The sequence below is a fragment of the Macrotis lagotis genome, chromosome 2 (genome assembly GCF_037893015.1).
Source record: "Macrotis lagotis isolate mMagLag1 chromosome 2, bilby.v1.9.chrom.fasta, whole genome shotgun sequence".
NCBI lineage: Eukaryota > Metazoa > Chordata > Mammalia > Peramelemorphia > Peramelidae > Macrotis > Macrotis lagotis.
This window is the reverse complement of record NC_133659.1, coordinates 47394336-47419570: the sequence shown is the minus strand read 5'-3', so window position 1 is coordinate 47419570 and position 25235 is coordinate 47394336. Positions and strand designations below refer to the sequence as shown.

The window sequence follows — 25235 nt, the reverse complement described above, 5'->3', positions numbered from 1 at the left end:
CCTTCTTCCTTCTGGATGACTTACAGTTAATTATATTAAGCATGTATTATGTATGGAACATGCTAGGGGTTGAGTGTACAAATAAAATAAATGCAATAGTTCTTGTTTGAAAAGAACATTCATTCCAAAAAGAAATACAAAAAATATATAAACAAGGAGAGATGGAACAAATTTAAAGAGAATAAATGCAAAATACATAAAAACAAGGAATTTTGAAAGAGAGGTCACTGTTGAGGGATTCAGGAAACAACTTCATATTGAAGTGCTGCTTTAGTGAAGGAAAGCAAACTTGGCATTCCAGATTGCAACCTATGAAACAAAACATTAAAATAATGTGGTGCTTGTGGTAGCTGGGTGGTACAGTGGATAGAGTACTGGCCCTATAGTCAGGAGGACCTGAGTTCAAATGTGAACTCAGACACTTAATAATTACCTAGATATGGTGCTGACTAAGAAATAGAGTGGTGGATCAGTGGAATATCTTAGGTATATAATACACAGCAGTAATTAACTATATCATCTTATGTTTTATAAACCTAAAGATCTAATCTTTTGTATTGAAAACTAGACACCTGACAAAAATTGCTGGAAAATTGGAAAGTAGTTTGGCAGAAACTGGACACAGTCAACATCTCATATAGTATAACAAAATAAGATCAAAATAGATAAATGATCTAAACATAAAAGGTGATATCAAAAATAAATTAGGAGAGCATGGAAAGAAGTACCTGTCAGATCTATAGATAAGGGAAAGAGCCATCAAGAAGTAGAGAAGAAGAAGGAAAGAATGCCAGAGATGGAATGTCTTGTGCAAGGATCAGCAAGGAAATCAGTCTCACTGTATTTGGAATATATACTTGTGAGTGAACTGTAAGATAGGAATGGTAGGTAAAAGATAGGTAATGAAAGATTTGCATGCCTAATAGAAGCTTTTATATTTGGTTACAGAGATGATAGGAAGCAATTGAAGTTTTTTGAAGAGGGAGGTGACACTGTCAGAGTTGTACTTTAGTAATATTAATTTGACTATTGTGGGCAGGGTCGACTGTAATAGAAAGAGACTTGAGGAAGGAGATTAACCAGAAAGGAGTAGACAAGGTATGAGGGGAGGAGCTGTCAGAGGAAAGAAAGAGGCTCATTCAAGAAGTGTTACTATGCTTTTTTCAATTATCCTATTTGTTTACAAAGGTTTGAAAGATAGTTTGGAAGTCATTTGGCTGCCTCCCTTAGACCAAAGACAATCATGGTGGTGAAGTTCACAGTTTTCTATACCCTTGAATAGTTATTCAATGAAGGACTGAGAGTTGACATCAGGTCATTTGTGGATAGAAAGACATCTCTATATCAAGACCATTCCCAGCCTTAGGCAATCCATTCAAAGGATGTATGCCCCACCCAAGACTGAGCAGAACACAATGGTTACTCCAGTTGAGTCGGGTCTGAAGAGGAAAGTTAGTACAACATCATTATTTGCAATGGCGGGGAAGAGACTGAACTCTTTGAAATCAGGATTTTAGAAAGAGTAGAATTCTGGATATCTCAAAATCTTTGTTCATTAATACTCATTTCTCTCACCCATCATATAATAAATACATGGTATAAATCAGGAGTAAGATCAAAGTCAATCTTTACTTTGATATGTCACTTAATCTATCAACTCAATTATTATGGAGACTCATATTTACACATGATTCAACCTCGTTAGAGCCACAGAGTAGCTTAACTCTATACATGATGTGAAGGCCAGTAGGACCTCTTCCATCTTTATCAAGGGGAGAGCTAACCTTCTGCCCTTTCATACAGATTATTTAGGTAGTACAGCGGATAAAGCACCAACCCTGGAGTCAGGAGGACCTGAGTAAATCCATCCTCAGACATTTGACACTTACTAGCTGTGTGACCTTAGATAGGTCACTTAAATCTGTTTGTCATCCAGATTCATCTCCAATCATTCTGATTCATATCTGGCCAGTGAACCCAGATGGCTCCAGAGGAGAAAGTGAGGCTGGTGAGTTAGGACAGACCCCCTCACTCAACTCTATTTCATCTGCTTGTCATAGCATCACCTCCCTGATGTCATGGTCTTCTTCAAGAATGAAGGATAAAACTTCATCATCTTGTCAATCTATAGGACTCTATATCCTTCCAAAAATCCTCCATAGTGAGTCCTCTTAACAAATTAGGAGTCTTCTAGATTTTTTAATATTGGGTGGATATTAATGCAACTCTTCAAGTTGTTGCCTTGTTCTGTTTATACTTAACTGTCTCCCTGCTAATATATTTGTCTATGATGATATTTTTATTCTTCTTATATATATTTATTATGAGATCTATCATTTATCTCTTCATTGTTCTTTGACTTGAGCTTCAATTTCAAAAATCAAGAACTGTGATATTTCCTGCTCCCAAACATAAGATTTCATAGGAGAAATGGCAGGACTGTGTGTGTGTGTGTGTGTGTGTGTGTGTGTGTGTGTGTTTTAAGATGTGATTTTGTTTGTATGTCTTAGCTTTGTCAGGAAAAATTTGAAATTGTTGAAACTATAGTTCTCAGATACATTCCAATCCAGTCACTTCCATCTATTCAGTTTTCTGTTTTCAGTCAGTCCAAGCTATGTACATTGATGAAATGCACATTCAACTACATATTGTGGTCTGGACAATGGGCATTCATCATCTATTTGCTATTTCCTATGTGGATTATCAGACCCAACTCTTTGGACTAGTTATGAATGCTGTTTGAGAGATTATGAATTTGCAGCTTGATACAATCAGTTCAATGTCACCCACAATCAATCACTTTTGAAGGACCCTGCCATCGCTAAGGAATCTTTTTTCTGCTTGAATTTTATACTGGATATTTTCCATGAAAGCTGAAAACTTTTGGCATGTATATATCTTCCTGTTTTGTACCTCATTTCATTTTAATACGTATTATTTTTTTATATCAGTCTCAGTTGCAAATATGCCTTCCCTTGTCCTCTACAGAGTAAACCATCCTTTATTACAAGTAATAAAAACAAGTTTTTTCAAAAAGAAAGTAATTTAAGCCAGTCTAACCATTGCATTAATGCACTTCACTTCATAGGACATAATCCACATTAATTGTGTACTCTCATCTGAAATCCTTTATATTAAAAATCAGAGAATGGCAAAATAATGTTACCTCTTATGCATCTGTTTAATCTTAACTTGTCCACTAGAGACACTTAGTTGAAGGAGATGTTTAAAGCAACATTTTCCCAGCTGAGACAAAATGCTTTGTTGTACTCAACAAACAGTAACCATAGTGAGATCTTGTATCATCCACAACTTTCAGTGAAATATACATCTGCAAAGATGTGCCAGCAGCAAAAAAGTCTGACTGTTCTTTTCTTATATTTTCCTAAAGGTCATTCTTAGTTCATGAGTAGATGATTCTCAAAAATTTGTGGTAGGAAAGAGAAAGTAGGAATACAGGTTGGCAGTTATTGATGTCATCTTCATTACCTTTTTCTGTTGCCAGAAACTAGATCATATGTGGTTTCCCCCTCTAAGTTATAGGCACCTTGATCAAGATTGCTTGAGGATTTATTCTGCAATTCTCTCATAATTATGATGTAGATAGGAGATATCAAACTTATTGATCTGCTTTAGTTCAATTGTTCTTCCTCATTGCTTTCTAATGTGCAATGACTCCTTCCTCCTTAGGAACATTGTGATCTTGATGTTTGGATGTGTATATAATCTCTATCTCTATCTCTATCTCTATCATCTCTATCTCTATCTCTATCTCTATCTCTATCTCTATCTCTATCATCTCTATCTCTATCTCTATCTCTCTCTCCATCTCTCTCTCTCTCTATCTAATCTATATCTACATCTACATATCTATATATGTGTACTTGTATATGTATCTATCTCTATTCTGTAATTATATATGTATATATACACATATGTGTTTATGTAGATCTACATATATACATAAACACATGTATATAACATATGCACAGACACATATCTTTCTATCTTTCTTCCTGTATATCATATATCATCTATCATCTATCTGTCTGTCATACATCCATCTATTTCTCTCTCTCTCTCTCTCTCTCTCTCTCTCTCTCTCTATATATATATATATATATATATATATATATCTGTTTATCTATTCATCCATCTACAATTAGGTGACATAGTGGCTAGAGTGCAAGATGAGTCAGGAAGATTCATTTTTCTGAGTTCAAATCTGGTATCAGACACTTCCCTAATTGTGAGATCTAAGACCTAACCCTGTTGCCCCCAGTTTCTTCATCTATAAAATGGAGAAGTGAACAGCAAACCACTTTAGTATTCTTGCCAAGAAAAACCCCAAAAGAGGTCCCAAAGTATGAGCATCTTAAAGTTTGCCAAGAACTTTCAAGTGTAATTTCAGCTGATTTTCACAAGACTAGGAGGTAGATGTTTATTATCCTTATTTTAGAGATAAAGAAATTGAGATAAACAGATATAGAGCTTCTAAGGACTATAGAGTATAGAACTACTAAGTATCCGAGATCACATTTGAACTCCAGTCTTCTTGTCTTGGCTACATTTCCTATTTCACTTCACTATTCTAGGTGCTTTATAAATGTTATCATGTTTAACCCTGACCACAACCATACAAGATGTCATGATTATCCCCATTATAGAGAAGGAAACTAAGACTATTAAATAGATAAGGAAACTGAGCTCAAATCTGGTCTCAAACATTTACTAGCTAAGTGACACTAGGCTAGCCACTTAAACCAATTGGCCTCAATTTCCTTCATCTGTAAAATGAGTTGGAGAAGAAAATGGTAAACCACTCCCAGGATCTTTTTTAAGCAAACCCCAAATGAGGTCACAAAGGGTTAACCATGACTGAAAAATGACTAAACAACAGCAACTTCCCAGATCCAAGGTCTGAAATCTATTTATTCTACCATCTAACTTCTGTATTAGGCTCTGAAGAAATAGAAAGTTGATAAGTGATATATCAGTCTTGCCTTGAGAACTATTTGTTTGCATACAAGATATTTTTCATTGATTATAAATTAGATACAGGGTTAAGTGTACTTAGAAGTAAAGTGAATCAGGTTCATGACATATATTCTCAAGCCATAAAGCAGACTAGGAAACACCTAGCTGACTTTATTAAGTATAATAAAAATGCTTAGTGCTTGGTTCATGATCAGTGCTAAAAGATTATCGATATCGCTATAAAATGAATGACAGGTATGTATGTGCATATGTCTATGAATATGTATAGATTGATTAACGATCAGTCAAGATCCCAAATTGGAAATTAAATAAATGTTCGGTATAATATTGCCTAGGGAAGGTGATTTTTTTTTTACTCCCTCTCTCCCCTTTCTATCTTTGTTACACTTTTTCCCCCCTTTACTCAAACCCTGTTTCCACCTAGCTCGCCGAATGGATGAAATCAGAACTTTCTACTCAACTTCCCAGCTCAACTGGGTGCCACCCGTTTTAATTTCATGACAATGTTGTTGTTGTTCTTAGCCAGTAGCAAACTACTAATGGCCAAAGCATCAACTTCAGTCCTTTAATTTATTAAAATGAAATGCTCTGGAAACCCATTAAATAGGCATGTGCCCTCTGGGGTATGTTCAGCATTTTGTACAGTATTATAAACTAGATTCAAGTTGGGCCATGATTTGTACTTTGTACAATTTCATTTCTCATTTGCTTTCTAATGTCTGGGAGCAATGGTTTTCACACCACCATCTAAAGACAATGTCTCCATAAATGCTGGTATTTCTCCAATTGACAGTGGGTGTTGAAATATACCACATCCCTGCTTAAAAATTAAAAAAAAAACCTAATGGGCCTGCTATTTCTATTTCATTTTTCTTCATTTTCTGACACTGGTACCCGATTTCAGTGTGAAATGATTTCCAAGTTTTCAAATGAGCTAGGTTGAGGAACAAAATATTTACACCCTCTATACTTGCGCTTGTTCACAACTAGATACAATACAGATGCTAAGTCCACAAGAGCTTCCACAAATCTATAATAAAATAATTAAATTAGTGGGCTGTGTTTAGATCAGAGATTCTTGGTTGCCAACTCTTAAGAACTCTGGGAATTCCGAGCCACAGAAGGATCATTTGGAGTCCATTTGGCGGAAACGTCAGAAACTTGCTGCTCTTGGGAACATCCTTTTCCAATAACATTTATAGCTCTAGATGGAAGCGAAAAGCACCATATGTTAAGAGTTTCCTGCAAAGCTTCCTGGTAAGAGAGGAAATAAATTCAACTTGTCACATCTGCTCGTGGGCCAGTCAAGTAGGATTTTATCACAGCCTTAAGTGGTTTACAAAACTGTCCTGTTATCGACTGAAGGGGCTTTACATTTCAGAGTTGGATGTTTGGTTTTTTCTTTTTTTTGTATGCTGATGTTCATAATCTAAATCACTAAACTCTTTTTCTTCCTTGGACTTTAGTTGCTGTGCATCATCACTGGCTTCTGAAACCATTCAAATTATTCAAAAGCGATTCAGCTAAGAATCATCCCCAGGCAGAGTCCCCATAGCCTTCCATGGCTTAGTTGCTAGAAGGCCTTGGGGTCCTAATTCTACCTTAGTTTCAATCCATGGGTTCTTCTGGTTTGCATAATTTAAGTTGGGAGCTGCATTTAATCAGTCTAAATTGATTATACACCATTCTAAAAAATCCCCAACTGGGTTTTACCATGCCAAAGACCCACAGGGTCAGATGAGATTACTGTGCCAGAGGTTTAGGTGCATACAAGAAAAAGTACTACAACTTGCATTATAAGCCAAATCTTTTCCCCAAAGTGTTACATGCTCCTTTTTTTTTTCCTGTCACACATGTTTCCAAAGATGTTAGTATCACTGTGGGCATTTCATTTTTCTGTCATAAGAGACATCCTTTTCCATTTGTGAATCGAGAGAAAACGTGGTAGGGGATGAAAACATGCTCTTGTTCTAATTAAGCATAAATCAAATTGATAGCAGTTGTTACACAGTGAGAATAGACTTCAACTCACAGACTAACACTTTTAGAGCAACTGTCTTTTTATATGAAAATGACCAGGAATTTTTAAAGTGAATAGACTAGGACTTTTAAATTGAGAAAGATCATGCTCACACATTCCATATCCACTAATGGGGACTTTAAAATTAAGGTAATAGGATCAGATATTTAGGAATGGAAGAGACCTAAAAGTTCATCTTTTTCAATAGTCTCATTTGCATAATTTAAGTTAGGAGCTGCATTTAATCAGGCTAAATTGATTATATACCATTCTAAAAAGTTCCCAATTGGTTTTCACTATGCCAAAGACCCACAGGGTCAAATGAGATTACTAAGTCAATGGTTTCGGTGCAGACAAGGTAAACTACTACAATTTGTATCATTATATTTTATGCATTTTATAATACATCATTATATTCAAACATACATATAAATCATATACGTATGTGTGTTTCAATTCTTACAGACTCACAGGTAAATACACAATACATCTTTGTGTGCATATATGCGCATGTAAACACATACGTGTATATGTACATTCACATAGGAACCCACATGGACATATGTGTATAATGTTTCTTGACATGAGGAAGCAATTCTTTTTTGTTTGTTTTGTTTCTTTGTAGTTCCAATGCCTAGGATAACTCTTTGTACATTGTAGGTATTTAAAAATGTTTATTGATTGATCATTATTGGAAACAGGGTCACTGAAATCAGGACAACTGAAAAGAAAGTTAAAAATTATATTAAAATAAAGAAAAACTTTAAGCCCTTTGATGTGATTTACTTAAAGTTAAAAAAAAAACCATTTTTTTGCTTGTATATATACAGTGCTCATAGATAGTGCATGAACCCTCTTGAACAAAAGTTCAGTTCACATGACTTGGTCTAAGTGAAAAAGAGGAGGAGGTAGAGGGGGATGAGGTGAAGGAGAGAGAGAACAATAATATTAGTGAGTTCTAAGACATCAGTTCACAAAGTAATTGTACAGGGATTATTGGAGGCATCTATGAGCCTTTCAGGGGTCTGTGAGGTCAAACATTTTAATTCGAAGGCATTAAAATTTATTTATTTGATGGATAGAAAGAGAAGTAGAGAGATAGGTATTATGTAAATAGATGGATGGGTAGATGATAAACAGACTGATAGATTCATTAATAGACAGATGGACAGGTAAGTAGGTAATAAATAAAATGAATAGAATAATAAATAGAAATGGAAATATCACATACAACAAAGAGTCTTTAAGGTACTCAATAATTTTAAAGAGTTGAAAGGGTTCCTGACATCAAAAGATGAGACAATTCATGGACATCATTCCTTTCCTTCAGCGACCTTCCCTCCCACTAATACAGGTCTGCTAATGTCACATTCTCCTTTTTGGTGAAGAAGAATAGATGAAAGGATAAAAGGGGGGGGGGAACCCCTGACTGTTACCTAAACCTAATCTGACATAGAAAAATGGCTGAATTGTGTTTCCTTAAAATGTCAGGCCCAAGATCAGGAGTCTGATCCTTTTTAAACCTTTTCCTCAGTCAAAGCAGCAGTAGATTGGTTCTATTGCACTTAGGAGGGTGGGGATATGGATCTATTTTCCTTTGAACTGTTTGGCATGTCAGACACATTAAGAAATAACAGGTTCACTCAGGAAATGCAATCAAAATAATTGAACATCTTTTTTCCCAAGTCTGAGTGTATTAATTTGTTGTTACCCAGAGAAATGTGCATGGGGATGATGCACATCTTATTGTACAGCAAAACATAAATCAGTCCAGTCCTATCAATAAATAACAATTTCAGTAATATAAAGATGGGAAGCTATAGAGTATGAGCAACTGAGAGAATCAAAACAGAATGTTTATCAGTCATAATTTATCTCCTTTTTTTCTCTCCTAGTTTGCTAAACTTTATTTGAAGATTGACCCCAAATTCAAAACTGGAGGTATATAAGCAAAATCCCATTATATCACATATCATTACAACAAAACATCTATATTTGTAAAAATTTGGCAAGATCACTTTTGGCAGTATTTCACACAGGAAACCTTTGGTTCAGTAACATACTTTTCCTAAATAGTTAGACAGTTAGCTAACTTGGCAAATATAACCTGTCAACCTTATATTGGGAAGACCTGACTTCAAATGACTCCTGCATTAATGGTGTGAGTCTGGTCAAATATCTTAACATCTCTGAACCTCAGTTGCCTCATCTATAAAATGGGAATCATAACAGCACAATAAAGTCACAGAGCTTTTTGTGGGCACAGGGCTTTATATACATGATAAAATGTATATAAATACTAGCTATTATTAGATTTTATTTATAATCTCTCTATATTATATTCCACCTAGAACCATAGATTTGGATTATGGAGAGCATTGAGTCTATCCCTTTCATTTTTTAAAATGAAGAAACTGAGACTGCAAGGGGTTAAGAGATTAGCCCAACAACACAAAGGGAAGTGTCTTAGGCAGCATTTGTGTTCAGCTCTAGCTGACAACACACATGTACTCTGCTATGACTGTCTTTCTCTATGTCTCCAAAGAACATTTTTCAAATTAGAAGTTATAATGTGAAATAAAGAAGAGTTTCATCACTAGGTACAATTCATGAAGCTTACTGTGCAGTGAGACACTGGTAGCTTTTTGATTTATTGTCTTAACAGCAGGAACAAAGGATTTGCCTATCTACTTACCTACTTAGCTGTCCATCTGTCTGTCTATCAATAAATCTATCAATCTAGTTATCATCTACCCATCCATCTATCTATCTACATATCTATCTCTCTACCTCTCTATTTCTCTATCCATCTATCATCTATCCATCATCCAACTGTCTCTAACTCTATCCATTCATTAAATTCTCTGTGTATCATCAATCTATCAATAAATGAATCTATCAGTCTATTTATATATCATCTATCCTTTCATCCACCTCCCTATAAATTATCTATATATCATCTGTCTATGCATCTATGTATCTATCTCTATCTCTATTCATCCATCCATTTTTCTCTATCATCTGTCCATCACTAAATCTAATCAGTCATCAATCCATCTATCTACATTTTACTTATCTCTATCCATCCATCCCCACTCTCTCTTCAGATATATATATATATATATATAGATATATATAGATATAGATATAGATATAGATATAGATATAGATATAGATATAGATATATATATATGGATGTATGTGTGCATGTATACATTTTACTCTGACAGATTTAGGGGATGGCAGTGCCACAGAACGACTGGAATCTTGGCCCTGAAAGGGAATATGAAGGTCCTCTAGCACAACCTCCAGAATAACATGACTGGTATTTGCATTGTGTTTATGGGTTGCAGTGAACTTTACATATATTGCCTTATTTTAATCCTCACAACATTTGTGAAAGAAATGATTCTCTGCCCCCCCCCAACCATTTTTACAAATGAGAAACCTGATGTGAGGTAGAGAGTGCCATAGATAGTAAATGACAAAGGCAGGTTTCAATCCCTGGTTCTCTCCCAAAGCTGAAAACACCATTCTATTTTCTCTGCCAAGAGATTATCCAGTCTCTACTTGAAGACCTCCAAGTAGTGAAAACACTTCTTGAATTACATTCTACTTGGGGGAGGGACTTCTGATTTTAGAGTTAATTTTTTTCTCTATTCCTTTCCTGTCTTTTCTTTTTGATATCAATGCTATGGGGCTGCCTCAACTCTTCCTCCCTTAAGGAAATTCATTCTATCACAAAAATTTTACATTTTAGAAGCTTGTCCAATTTTTCCAGAGTCCTGAGACATTAATTAACTTCCCCAGAATCACATAACAGAACACATAGTTGCCTACCTAATTCCAAGGCTAGCTTTCTACCTGTTATACAAAGTTTCTCATCCTTATATTGAATGAAAAGATACCTCCCTCTCTACCTTCCATCATGTGTCCCATTTTTATGCTCCAGTAGCAAAGAGAAGCATAGGAATCTAGAGGCCATTTCACTTACTCCCTTCATTTTCATAGTGAAGAAAAGTGAGTTTCATAGAGGTTCAGTAAATGACCACGGTCATCTGGTAACAAGCTTTATTCTCACTTCCAAATGACAAGAATCATATATTTGAAAATAGTCATTTTATCCTCACTCATTCAGCTTTCCCCCCCCTCAGGTTAAAAAGCTCTAATTCTTCCAAGTTTTCCTTATATGGAATGATTTCTGAGTAGAAAGAGTTTACCTTCCTCTGGACCAGTTTCTATATGTCAATGTCCTTAATAGTTCTAGTGCCTCCATTAAACAGATGTGTTCCCAATATAATCAAACATAGCAATAACTAAAACTAAACAATGACAAAAATTTTTATTAATAATAATATTTATATATACCACTGAGTTTGGTAAAATGTTTAATAAATATGCTCTCATTTTAGCTCATAACAATATTATTATTATTATTATTACTGACATTTTACAGAAGAGTGAATTGAGGCAGGCAGATGAAGTGATTTGCTCAGGATTAAACAGTTACAAATCAGATGCTGCTGATTCCAAATCCAAAGCTCTTTATATATTTGGAATGCCAGAAAATATCAATAATTTACCACTTCAAATTTCATCAGTCCATGCTTTTCTCTCATCACACATAGTCTGAAGGTAATTATATTTGGCTATACTCCAGAAACATTGCAGAACTCACATATAGTAGGTGTATAGATTATCCTGTTCATGTTAGGTAGTTCAGCCTTCTATCTATCCCTCATAAGAACACAACCCCTCACTTCCAAAAAGGAATACTTATATTGTGCAGTTGAAATAAATGCATACTTCAGTAAATCTATGCTTTGTTTTGTCCCCAGTGAAGATTTGCATTATGAATTTTTTATGCCAATTAAAAAATTTATTTTCTTCACTGCAGGTATATATATATCGATTTGGCCTTGAGGTTCATTGGAGATAACAGAATTCCTTTGCAAATAATTCCATTAACCCCACCCCCCACACACACCCCTGGTTCAGAGAGTTTCCTAATGTCCAGGCACTCTTGGATCTTGCCAATGAGTCCAGTGGATGCTTGAAGGAAATGATTGCCAAAATGATTGTGCATTTGAGAATGGTTAAGACTGAGGATGATAATAATCATAGGGTGGGGAGAAACAGAGGACAGTAGTTATTTTTTGAAGTTGATTCTTCCAAAGATAAAAATTCATATTTTTAGAAGCTTGATTAACTAATTTAAGTTATATACTAAATTCTGCTACCTTTCATTGACTTTTTAAAAAACTGAAAGGGTGGTGTTCCTCTTCAAGAGACAGATTGAGAAGTGAAAGTAATTGCCTCCTCTATAAAGTGAGGAGTTTGGACTCAAAAACCTCTAAAGAACTTTCCAGTTCTGGACTTATGACCCTATGATCCTAGGTATATACAGATTCAATTTATTTTTTTTTAATTTTTCATTTTTTTAGATTTTTGCAAGGCAAATGGGGTTAAGTGGCTTGTCCAAGGCCACACAGCTAGGTAATTATTGAGACCGGATTTGAACCCAGGTACTCCTTGCTCCAAGGCTGGTGCTTTATCCATTATACCACCTAGCCGCCCCAATACAGATTCAATTTAAAAAAATATTTCCACCCATTGCTCCTGGTTTCACTGTCTAGTAAACAAACAAACAAATATCATACCTCTTCTCCATGACAATCCTTTAAATATTTGGAGATAGACACTATAACCTTTCTTCCTTGCATCTTCCCTCCTCCATGGTAAATATATCCACTTTCTTCAATTATTCCACCTATGAAAAGGATTCAAATACCTCCAGTTTATCAATGCTGTTCTTAAACTGTGGTGAATGACTTACTTCAAATGGGGTTTTATAAGGGTAGAGAGTAATGGAACCACTCATTTCCTCCTTATTAATAGCAGTTAGACTTTCTTGGTGCACCTGAAGATACCAATAGTTTGTTTAGCTACCACATCACATTGTAAATTCACAATGAACTACTTGTCCACCAGGTCCTCAGATCTTTTTCAGATAAATATCTCCCTAATCATCCTTATGTAAATGTCTATTTGTGGAGTTGAAGATCTCATATCCAAATGTACAGACTTTAAATTCCTCTATATTAAATTTTATCCCTATTGAATTACTGCCAGATAGAAGAGATAAAAGAGCACTTAACATGGAGACAGGAACACTAGAATTTAAATATTGCTTTAGACAGACATCCCTCCACTTCTCCACCCCAACCCCCAATTGCTCATGGTGAAGGGGCTTCCATAGCTCAATGAAACTATGAGCTATGCTGTATTGGTTTACCCAAGTCAGACAGGTCATAGTGAAGAGTTCTTTCACAAGGTAATTGACTGAAAAAGGAAATGACAAACCATTCTGTTGTCTTTGCTAAAACAATCTTATAAACTGTACTAAAATGATAAAAGAAATTACAACAAAAGATAAGCCCCTGAGGTCAGGAAGTTTCCAGTATGCTCTTGGGAAAGAGGAGATGACAACTAGTAGCTCTAGTATTAATGAAGGGGCTGGGCTAAAGCCAAAAGTAACCTTGGCTTGCAGATGCTCCCGGTGATGAAAGGAAAATCTGTTACTATAAAGATCAATATTGCATCAGAATCTGGAATGTAAGATCTATGAACCAAGGTAACCTGGATGTGGTCAAACAGGAGATGGAAAGAATAAACATTGAAATCTTGCTGGTCAATGAAGTTAAATGAAAGGGGATGAGCAAGTTAAATTCAGGTGATTGTTACACATACAAGTGTTAGCAAAGATCTCTTAGAAGAAATGGAGTAGCCATCATAGTCAGTGAAAGGGTGAGAAAAGCAGTAATGAGATTTAAGTTCAAAATAGACTGAATGATATCTGTTTAAATCCAATTGACAAAGCATTTAACATCACAGTCTCTGTCCCAATAAATGAAGCCAAAGTTGCTCAGTTCTGTGAAGAACTACATTTTCTAGAAACACAACCCATAATATTATGTATTATTCATCATAGGGATTTAGAATGCTACATAGTAAATCAAAAGATAATTGGAATAACAGACAAGTTTGGCTTTGGAGTACAAAAGGAAGCAGATCAAAGACTAAATTAATTTTGTGAACATAACTCACTGGTCATATCATACTTTTTAAAAACCCAAAAGATAGTGACTACACATTGACATCACCAGATGGTCAATATAGAAAAAAGATTATATGTACTTTACAACCAAAAGTGGACAAACTCTAAACAATCAGTTAAAAAAGGACTGGAGCTGACTGTGAAAGAGATCATTCCTTTTTCAGTGGATCACCTTGTATCAGAATTCCTCATTATGACCTGTCTGACTTGGGTAAACCAATATAGCATAACTCTTACCATGAGCAATTGGGGGGTGAGGTGGAGAAGGTGGCAAATAGATGTAAGGGATTAGATGTAGTAGACAGAGTATCTAAAGAACTATGGTCAGATTTGCAATATTTTTCAGGGGGCAGCAAGAAAAAAACATTCCAAAGTAAAAGAAAAACAAGGAAACAAAATGGCTATCTTATGTGAGTTTACAAATAGCTGAGAAAAGAAGAAAATTGAAAGAGAATAAAAGGAAAGATAAACTCAATTGAATGCAGAATTCCAGAGAATAACAAGCAAAGATAAGTAGGCTTTCTTAAATGATCAGTCCAAAGACTTAGAAGAAATTAATACAATGGGAAAGACAAGAGATCTCTTTAAGAAAATTAGAGCTTATCAAGGGAGTTTCATTCAAAATTGGGCTTGATAAAAGCTAAAAGGGTAGGATCTTAGAAGTAGAAGAGATTAAGAAGAGCTGGCAAGAGTACACAAAAGAACTATACAGGAAAGATCTTAACATCACTGATAACCACAATAATGTAACTGCTGATCTACAGCCAAATAGCTTGACTTTGGACAAGTCAAATGGGCTTTAGGAGCTAACAAAAAGGCTAGTGGAAGTGATGGAATTCCAGCTGAGTTATTTAAAACTCCAAAAAACCAGCATGTTATAGCACTGTTCTCAATATTCCAGTAAATTTGGAAAACAGCAATGATCACTGGATTGAAATCCGAAATTCCAATCCTAAAGGGTGCAATGTCAAGGAATATACAAATTACCAAACAATTGCATTAATTTCACCTATCAGAAAGGTTATGCTTAAGTTTCTGCAAGTGAACCTTCTACAATCTGTGAACTAAGAATTACCAGAAGAGCAGATTGATTTTCAAAGAGCCAGAGGAACTAGAGCCCAAATTGACAATATTTGATAGATTATAGAGAAAGCAAGGGAATTCCAGAAAAAAAAGAATCTTCTGCTTTATTGATTGCATTAAAGTCTTTGATGGTGTGGCATACAACATGTCCCCAAAGAGATGAGTACTAGATCATCTGACTTGTCTCCTAGGGAACTGTATGTGGGCCAAGAAGGAACAACTAGAATTAAACATGGAACAACTGATTGGTTGAAGATTAGAAAATCAGTATGACAAAGTTTTATGTTGCCACCTTACTTATTTAACTTAACGCAGAGCACATCATATAAAATGCTAGGCTGGATGAAGCGAAAACTGGATTCGAGGTTACTGGGAGAAATACCGATAATCTCAGATATGCAGATACCACTTTGATGGCAGAAAGTAAAGAAGACTTAAGAAGCTTCTCGACGAGGAGAGAAGAGGAGAGTGAAAACCTTGGCTTGAAGCTTAACATGAAAACAAAAATGAAGAAGTTGGCAACTGCTCCCATTACTTCCTGGCAAATAGAGGAAGAATAAATGGAAAGAAGAAATAGTGTCAGGTTCTATATTTTTATGTTCACAGATCACTGTACATGTTGACTGCAGCCATGAAATTAAAAAGGCACTTTGTCCTTGGAAGGAAAGTATGGAAAATCTGGACAGCATACTAAAAAGCACATATACCATCTTGCCAACAAAGGTTGGTATAGTCAAATCTATGGTTTTTTCCAGTAGCAATGTATGATTGTGAGAGTTGGATTGTAAGGAAAGTTGAACATCCAAGAATCAACTCTTTTGAATTCTGATGCTGTAGGAGATTTTTGAGAACTCCTTGAATAGCAAGGAGGTCAAGTCAACCAATAATTTAAGAATTTAGTTCAGACTATTCACTGGAAGGTCAAATACTTAAGTTCAAGCTTAAATACTTTGGTCACATAATGAGAAAATTGGACTTACTGGAAAAGACCCTGATACTGTGAAAGATGGAAGGCAAAGTAGAATTATGTGGAAAAGGATGAGATGTATAATAGCACTTTTTTTTTAGTTTTTTGCAAAGCAATGGGGTTAAGTGGCTTGCCAAAGGCCACACAACTAGGTAATTATTAAATGTCTGAAGCGGGATTGGAACTTAGGTACTCCTGACTCCAGGGCCGGTGCTTTATCCACTGTGCCACCTGGCCACCCCTATAATTGCATTTTGAAAACAATGAACATGACCTTGAACAGACTTTGAGAGCTAGTGGCAGATAGAAGGGTTTGGCATGCTATGGGTCATGGGGTCACAAAGAGTCAAGGACCTGACAGAACAACAATAGACAATCACAAGTTAGTGACTTTGGACAAGTCAGTTAACCTCTCTTTGCCTCAGTTTCTTAATCTGTAAAATGGGAATAAAATTAGCAACTACTTCCCTGCATAGGTTTGAAGAACAAATGAGATAATAGTTTTAAAGTTTGTTCGAATCCAATGAGTTATATAAAATCAACTTATTATTGCTATTGTTGTTATAAGAAGAGTAAGAGAGGGGGAGAAAATTAAAACTTTAAAAAAGAGAGAAGGGGAAAGTAGTAGCAGCAATGGCAGCATCAGTGGCAGCATTGGTAGTAGTAGTAGTAGTAGTAGTAGTAGTAGTAGTAGTAGTAGTAGAGGTAGTGGTGGTAACTTAAAAAAGTCATCCTAATTTTGATATTTTTAGATATTGATTGTCATCTAGTGTGATGGCTCTCTCAGAAGATATGTGAAATATTCATATTTGATGAATATCTCTGCCTTCATCCAAACCTTTGATAAAAATACTAAACAGCATAAACCAATCACACATTCATGAGTATTTTATAAGGAATTTATTGTCTTGTTGTCATTGAGTTATTACTACATACTCTGAGTACAATTATCTAACCAGTTTTGAATATATTTAATTGTATTGTGATCTAATTCACATTTCTCCATCTCAACAAGAATAGCATGAAATACTTTATCAAAAGCCTCATTAAACTCTAGATATGTTCGTATACACACACATACACCTATACAATGTCTCCCATACGCAAACCAATACATATATATGTGTGATCTTTATATGTATTTGTTTACAAACACATTACTGAAAGATAAAGATTGTTATATGTATATATTTTAATGTTTGTGTATAAAATGCACATATTTGTATGTAAATCTTTTAATATATAAGGATATATAATATATTAATGTATACACACAATGTTCCCCTTATATTTCAGTTTAATAACACAGTTTAAAAAAAGAATTGAGCTTAGGCTGGTTTGAGATGTTCTTGATTAAGTCATGCTGCCTGTTTTTAATCACTATTTTTCCTTTTTGGATATTCACCAGTCAGTTCTTTAATAAGGTGTCTTATTTTCTTGCTTACTACCTCTGTGACTTTGGGCAAGTCACTTAATCTCCTTAGTTTCTTAATCTGAAAAATGATTGAGGTTCATTAGATCAATCAATTAATTGATAAACATTCATTAAGTGTCTATTATGTGTTATACACTGCACTGTTAGATGGTCTCTGGGGTTTTTCACATTTTAAATACTGATCCTATGATCTCACCGAAGCAGCAATGGTAATAACTTTACATTGTGAAGGAAAATGTCCACAGGTATACTGTATATACTGTATATACTATATACCATCAGTTTTCTGGGAACTGGTGGTTAAACTAGACATTCCATGTAGTCTGTATTATTAACATTTTCTCTATCAATTTCTTAAGTCTAGATAATCAACAAAATAGTAAATCAAGTCTTGTTTTGTATCAAGTGATGATTCTTGAGATGAAAATACTTATAGTGAAAATTTCACACCAGACTTTCTGGAACTGGTTGAACTGGCTTTAGGAGACACTTGTAGATGTTCCAAAGAAAGGTTTCATTTTTAATCTTAATATTATGTCTAGATTGAATTCTGGTCATACTTTTTATACACAGTCATATAAACTTATATACATATACCTACCACAATACCTAAGATCCAGAGGGAATCTCAGAGACCAGTTAATTATCTAATCTAATGTCCTCATTTTATAGATAAGAAAACAAAGCCCCAAAAAGGTAACATTTCTAGTAGAACTCATACAGTTGATAAGTGACAGATCATTTCACTAACTCCAAACATTGCCCTTCACATCTTATTCTTATTTATTCCATATATTCATTTGGTTGTCAAATCTGGTCATTTCTAGGTCCACAATCTTTCTTGGATCTCTTCCTTTACCTCCACTCACATGGCCACCAGACCCTCATTCCCTCACCTGGAAAATTATAAAAATATTCTAATGGATCCATGAGAATATTTGGCACAGAATACTCATAAGGGGGTAATGGCAGGTTTTTGTAGGCATCAAGAAATGAACTTCTCCTAAAGAGATGTTCACCCCCTAAGGGGGTGAAAAGTCACCTGAATTGGGTCTAGCTTAGCCTTGAGTAATTCTTCTTCTCATGGTATGCCCTTTTCAAATCCACTATTAGATATATGCTTTGAAGTCAGGAGGAAGGGAGTTCAAATACAGCCTCAAACACTTGGCACTTATCAACTGTGTGACCTCCAGTCATCCTGGTTCAGATCTGGCCATTGGACCCAGATGACTGAAGGAGAAAGTGAGGCTGGTGACTTAGCACAGCCCTTTTTCACTCAAATCCACTTCATGTGCTTGTCATGGCATCACCTCCCTGATATCATGGTCTTCTTTGAGAACAAAGGACAAACGTTAGATATATATAACTTACTCTTTCAGCAACAATCTCTCCATGTCTCTGCACAAACCTTGTCCCTCTTACTTGAAGATGACCTCAAGAATCAGAGCTATTTCCTGAATCAGACTTTGCCTTCCACATGCTTTCTTTGTGTGGGCATGACAGTGATGGTTGCCTCACCCACATGCTTCCTTTCAAATCCCAAAGGCTCCAGCCACTCGAAACAGCTGACAAGCATGAGGGTGCAGTTGCAGACTGAACAGAGAGATTGTTTCATACCATCTGTGATGGCAATGCAAAAGGCATGGCACTGTGAATAGAAAAGGCATGGCATCATGCATCTGGACTACTTCTGTGTGTGTAAGAGAACTGTAATAGTTGGCAAATAGAGCAGATGGAATTGTAACATGAATAAATACCAGGTCTGGCTACTGGTGGAATGAAAAAAGAACAATCACATGGCAAAGATTTGGAAACTTCAATCTGGAGCAAGAGAAAGTAATCTTGGCAGAAGCTGATGGGAGGAGTGCAAAAGAAAGAGAAGGCAAGACATGGGGAGGGCATGAAGATGACCATGGATGCAATTTACACATTCTGTCTTCTGAGATAGCCTCAAAAAAGGTTTGATTGATCTTCCAATTAAGGACTGTCAGCACCTAGAGTGATTAAAACCTTGGGTAATTTGCCAAACTTCCCAGTGGAACTGGGGCTAAGGGTCATCATAATAAGCATTTAGTAGAGAGGATCCTAAGGGCAATCAATTAATGCTTGCTGATTGACCGACAGATACAAATGGAAGAATGAAGACATGAAAAAAGAAGTCTTCCTTCCACTTCACCAGGCTTTCTTACAAGTGTTTTTTTTTAATCATTATTTTTTCCTCCTATTACAAGAGATATGGAGACAGGAATAATGATCTCATTGATATTAGGAACTCTGATGCAAGAACTCTACCAATACAGATTGGCACCTTCTCCTACCTATTGTAATCTTAGAGAATTGCTTTGGTGTGTGGAACAGTTAGATAAACTGACATAGACAGTTTCAGGAAAGGACTTGATGTTGCTCTTTCTCCATTATTACAATTATTCCTTCCTCATCATGGTGGTTATGGGAGGAGTAACCCTGAATTTTGGAAAACTCATGTAAAACTTTTTGGCCCTCCCTTCATACCACAGAAGAAATCTGATTTTTTTTTCCCTTTATGGGGTATTTATGGTACCTTATTTTAAAATTTGGGCTATTTGGTCATAGCTTCTATGTCATTTATGATTTTTGCAAGCTCCCTACCCCAAAATTTTCATCGAATTTCTTATGCTGACTTGTGATATATTGTGATATAATGAAATCATGTTGAGGAAAGTCATGATTTGGAACTGATAACTTTAATTAGGAAATTAGTAAAAGCTAAGGTTAAATACCACCTTAGACATTTACTGGATTTGTGACCCTGGGCATGTAATTTATCTTCTCTAATTCCTTCATCTAGTGAAAAGAGTGAACTCTAAGTTCACTGCCAGCTTAATATCTAGGATCCCATGGACAGGCTATATTACCTCCACAACTGGCTGTTATATAGCATGAGGAAAAGGGAACAGCAAGACAGTAAGAGATGCCCCTTTACTCTCGTTACCAAAGAAAAGAGAATTCAGGATCTTGGAGTTGCCTTATGCTTCAAGTAGGGAACTTCTAGGCATTCTTCTTAGACTGAGTCAAAGTCAGGGCAACAATCTGCTTCATTTGGAGTCAAACCAAACACCTTTCCTGTCCTGCTAATTGGATTTCAGAATGTGTTGTTGCAGCTATTCATGAGGTTTATTCACCTACACTCATATGCCAAAGCCAATGGTCTCCCAGGGAGTGAGATCTATTCAAATCCATTTCAGAAAGGCCTTGGTCTTGGGCATCCTCAAACTACATAATATCTGGGACCCTTTTACTTTTAAATGATCAACTTAAGTTGCCCTACTCCATAAATTGTTCTAATTACTGAGTTTTCCCAGTATTAAATCCTTTAAGTTAAATCAACTAACATTTAACAAATGGGTACTACTTTTCCCTCTTCCCTAAGAGCCCTCCATAGAATTAGCCGTTAGGTGCTAATTGCAAATGATTAAGTGCTCACCAGTCTTAGAGTTCTTTCTTTAATATTAATGAGATGGATTAGCATGGAACATGTCTTCTATTAATATTATAAATGGAAGCCTGCATGGATCACTGAGTGCTGTTTTGTATTATGAGAAGCATTTAGTTTAAAGGGAGAAAAATCCAATTTAAAATTTAAAAAAGCACCCTCCTAGAATGTTGGATCTTCCTCTGAATAGAGAACTAAAATTACTCAGGAAGATGTTTAAATATCATTAATTTATAGCGATTCAAGTATTTTAGCAATATCCAGAAGTTGCAAACTTTTATGTAAAACTTCTTTTATCAGTATCAGCGAATAGAGAGAATGCATAAAGCAGAAATTATTCCAAAAGGTACACACACACACACACACACACACAAAGAACTTTCACCATTCTGTATTATATTTAGAATTTACTTGGTAGTTTCAGGATAAAGACTTTTTTAGTTTGTTTTCTTTCCCCCACAATCTTGACTGTATTTGAAGGATCACCATTAGTCTATTTTCCTACTTAATTGTTTTCCCTCTTTCTGCAAAATGACACATTTTTTTAAAAGATTTGTTCTCAGTATTATTCATACTTCCTTCCTCTCCTCCTTCTCCTCCTCCTCCTTTAGAGATGCCATTGCATATTAAAGTCTATTTTTTTCATATACAGCTGTATCATAACCTTCCACAATTGACAAGACCAATCCTGTTTCTGAGTAACAGGAAAAAGATGATTCTATTTTAGCCCCTGATATATTTATTTATGATGTAAATTATTGTGAGAACTTCTTGAGATATGAATCTTCTTTCCACAATAGCCCAGTGGGGATGCAGCATCATGCCTTATCATAAGCTGTCTATCCCTCATGCTCAGAATGCCCTACTTTCTCACCTCTTCCTCGAACATTCTCTTATTCCTTACGTGATTCAATTCCTTTGTCACCTGATCATCCTGGTTATTAGCTTCATTAAATTAATTTTTAACATACATATATATATTATATTGATCTACAAGCTGCAACAAATTATTTACTTTTAGAAATAGAATTGCCTAGTGGACAGAGAGTCAACCTTTAGAGCCAACAATGAATTCTTTGCATTCACCTCTTAAGACATGACTTGCTATATAGACTTCATAAGTTCTTAGTGGAAAAAAGGAAAAGGACTTATACATACAGAAATACTTTTAGCAGCAATTTCTGTGGTGGCAAAGAATTGGAAATTATGGGGATGTCCATCAATTCGAGGAAGATTGAACAAATTGTTGCATATGATTTTGATGGTATGCTAAGAAATGACAAGTTCGACACTCTAAGAAAAACCAGGAACTGAAACATGAACTGATGCAAAATGAAATGAGCAGAATCAGGAGAATAGTAACAAGTAATAGTAATAATGTATAATGACCAATAGCAAATAACTAAGTTTTTCAGAATCCAAAAAAATTCTAAAGGACCTATAATGAAAATTTCTATCCATCTAGCTCAAACTCAAACCCAACCACTCACAGTATTTTATGTGTTCGATTTTTCTTTCGTCCTTCATTTTCCTTTTTTGAAAGATTTTATTTATTTTTGTATTTTGCAATCCCCCCCCAATCTCTCTTCCCTCCCCTCACCCCCCACAGAAGGCAATCTGTTAGTCTTTTACATTGTTTCCTTGGTATGCATTGATCTCAGTTGAATGGGATAAGAGAGAAGCCATATCCTTAAGGTAGAAACATAAAGTAGGAGATACAACAGAATTACATAATAAGATAACTTTTTTTTAAATTAAATGTAATAGTCGGTCTTTCTCAGGATACAGTTGGCATTTTTTGAAGAAGATCATGACACCAGGGAGGTGATGCCACTGGATTTGAGTGAGGGGGATGCTGTGCTAGGTCACCAGCCTCACTTTCTCTTCCAGAGCCATATGGGGTCCAGTGGACAGATATGAATCAGGATGACTAGAGAAGGTCCTGGATGCCAGGCAATCAGAGTTGTGAGTTGCCTAAGGTCACACAATGAGTAAGAGTCAAATTTAAAGACCTGTCCTCCTGAATTCAAGGCCAGTGATCCACTGGGCCACCTAATAGCAAAATGGTACAGTGGAGAGAGCTCTGGAGCTTAAGTCAGAAAGATCTGAGTTCAAATTTGACTTCAGATTCTAGCTGTATGACCTTGGTCAGGTCACTTAACCCTTATTTACCTTGATTCCTCATCTGTAAAATTGGGATACACTTGAGCTATTCATCTACAGCAAAAAGAACTAACAGAGTCTGAATGAAGACTACAGAATGCTTTTCCTTTTTTTCTTGCTTTTTGTTTTTTTTCTTTTGTAATATGACTAACATGGAAATTTTATGGCACATGTATAACTTATATCAAATAGAGTGACTTCTCAATGATGGAGGAGAGGAGGGAGGAAAAGAATTTGGAACTCGAAAATTTTTTTCAAATTTTTTTGTTTTTTTTTTAATTTGCCAAGTGATAGTCATTTTAATCTAATGCACTTTTTTTCACTCTACCCCCCCCTCCCTTTTTATTTATTTTTTTCCAATTACATACATTTATAGCTTTCCACATTTTTCTACCACTCTCTCTTCCCTCCTCCCTCCTCTTGGCAGTGAACAAACTGATATAGGTTATATATTTAAAATCATGTTTAACATATTTTCTATATTCTGCAAGTTGTGAAAGAAGAATTAGTGCTAATTAAAAATATGATAGGAAAAAAATAAAATAATTTTTAAAATGTGAACATATAAACCGACATCTCACACCCTATATTAAAATAAGGTCAAAATGGAAATCAGATTGAGATATAAAGTACAACACTATAGATCAGTTAACAGACCAAGAAATATTTTATCTGTCAGATCTATGTAAAGGGAAGAAATTTATGAACAAGCATGAAATAAAGTACATTATAAATTGCAAAATGGGTGATTTTGACTATGTTAAATAAAAAAAACATTTGCACTAATAAAATTAATGCTGCCAAAACCAGAAGGAAAACAGAAAGCTTGGAAACAATTTTCACAGCTAGAGATTCTGATAAAGGTCTCATTTCTAAAATATATAGAGATTTGCATCAGCTTTTTAAGGTTAATAACTTTTAAGGTTACAAGTCATTCTTCAATTGATAAATGGTCAAACGATATGAATAGATAGTTTTCAAACAAAGAAATTAAAGATATATATATAAATAAAACATATATATATATATATATATAAAATCGTATAAAAAAATACTCCAAACATTGCTGCTTAGAGAAATTCAAATTAAAAAAACTATGAGGTATCATCTCATATCTATCAGATTGACTAAGATAAAAAAAGGGAAAACAATCAATTTTAGAGAGATTGATGGAGGATTGGGACATTATTTCATTGTTGGTAGAGTTGTGAACTGATCCATCCATTCTGGAGAGTATTATGAAACTATGCTGAAAGAGCAATAAAACTAATCATACCTTTTGACCCAGCAATATCACTATGATGCCTATATCCAGAAGAAATCCTAAAAAAATGGGAAAAGTCCCACATTTTCAGAATATTCACAGCTGCTCTTTTTTAGTGGCAAAAAAACTGGAAATTTGGGGGATGCCGGTCAGTTGGGGAATGGCTAAACAAGTTATGGTAGATGAATGTCATAGAATACTTTTATTCTTTAAGAAACAATAAATGGTTGTACTTTGGAGAAGCATGGAATGACTTACAAGATCTGATGCTGAGTCAAGGGAGCAGAAGCAAAAGAACAATACACACATTAACAACATTGTGAGATGTTTAAGCAAAAACAAAACAAAATTAAAAAAAACCTTCAGAATCTAAATGAACACTTCATTAACTTTTAAAAATTTCTCCTATGTATTTCTTTCCTATCTCATGGTTTTATTTCTTTTCCCTTAATCCTAATTCCTCATAGAAAATGATTTATCTGTAAACATGTTAAACACAGATGTGTATGTACAATATCTAACTAAATTTTCTTTTGAGGGAAGGGGGTGGGAAGGGAGGGTAGAAGGAAATTACATACCTTAAAATATGCATATGCATGTGGATGAATGTTGAAAAACTTTCATAACATATAATTGGAAAAATAAAATAAAACAATGCAAAAATGAAATGAAATGAATTAGGATAGGGAAAGCACTTTGCAAATCTTAAAGAGCTA

The 25235-nt window shown here is 35.1% G+C and overlaps 1 long non-coding RNA gene and 1 other non-coding gene across 2 annotated transcripts in view; one reads left to right on the top strand and one right to left on the bottom strand.

The window, feature by feature from the left end:
• LOC141510988 (uncharacterized) overlaps positions 1-25235 on the top strand; it is an 86185-nt gene that overhangs the window by 35415 nt on the left and 25535 nt on the right. The window lies entirely within an intron of this gene.
• LOC141515787 (U6atac minor spliceosomal RNA) lies at positions 1680-1806 on the bottom strand. The gene has a single exon (XR_012476529.1). It is a non-coding gene; the product is annotated as a U6atac minor spliceosomal RNA (small nuclear RNA).